This window comes from Dioscorea cayenensis, unplaced genomic scaffold, assembly GCF_009730915.1.
Source record: "Dioscorea cayenensis subsp. rotundata cultivar TDr96_F1 unplaced genomic scaffold, TDr96_F1_v2_PseudoChromosome.rev07_lg8_w22 25.fasta BLBR01001767.1, whole genome shotgun sequence".
Taxonomy (NCBI): domain Eukaryota; kingdom Viridiplantae; phylum Streptophyta; class Magnoliopsida; order Dioscoreales; family Dioscoreaceae; genus Dioscorea; species Dioscorea cayenensis.
In genome coordinates this window covers 13358-14097 of record NW_024088158.1, presented here as the reverse complement: position 1 = coordinate 14097, position 740 = coordinate 13358, and the positions used below count along the sequence as shown (strand labels likewise).

The 740-nt window shown below is 40.3% G+C and overlaps 1 non-coding gene across 1 annotated transcript; it reads right to left on the bottom strand.

Annotated features, from left to right (window-relative positions):
• Positions 1-235: 235 nt before the first annotated feature.
• LOC120256969 lies at positions 236-342 on the bottom strand. The gene has a single exon (XR_005535472.1). It is a non-coding gene; the product is annotated as a small nucleolar RNA R71 (small nucleolar RNA).
• Between the last annotated feature and the right edge of the window lie 398 nt (positions 343-740).

Below are 740 nucleotides of genomic sequence, written 5' to 3'. Positions count from 1 at the left end.
TAATGGGTTGGATGATGAGTATCCAAACAATCACATAGATAACTTCTTCGAAGTGTGTGATATGCTAAAGTTCATTGGTATTACGGATGAAGCTATCAAGTTGAGGGCCGTCCCATTTTCCTTGAAAGGGAGAGAAAAGCAATTGATGCATTCATTACCTAAAGCATCGATCACTACATGGGAGGAGATGGTAGAAGCTTTTCTTACCTGATATTTCCCTCTCGAAAAATCTGCGAAGCTTAGGAATGAAATATCCTCTTTTGTGCAAACAAAATTGGAGTCTATATTTGAGACACTGGATAGGTTCAAGGAGCTCCTATGGAAATGTCCTCAACATGGGTTCCCTGAGCGGATGATCATTCAAACTTTCTATAATGGGATGAATTTGAGGACAAGACAGTTACTTGATGCTGCAGCAAAAGGTACCTTAGGAAACAAGACCTCGGAAGAAGCCCAGCTTCTCATTGAAGAAATGGCTATGAATAGTTATCAGTGGAACACAAGAGAAAGAAATAAAGTAGCCAAACTTTATGAGATTGACGTAGTTACTTCATTGGCAGCCCAAGTGGAGTCATTGAGCAAGAAGTTATACACTCTAACTTCTAATAAAATGGCGGTCATGACTAGTTACGTAGGATGTGGGGAAGGACATGCTCCATCTGGTTGCCAGATTTCTATTGGTTTACATCCTCGGTAGAACAAGTGGATTTTATGGGTAATGCAATCAGAAACCAAGGCAA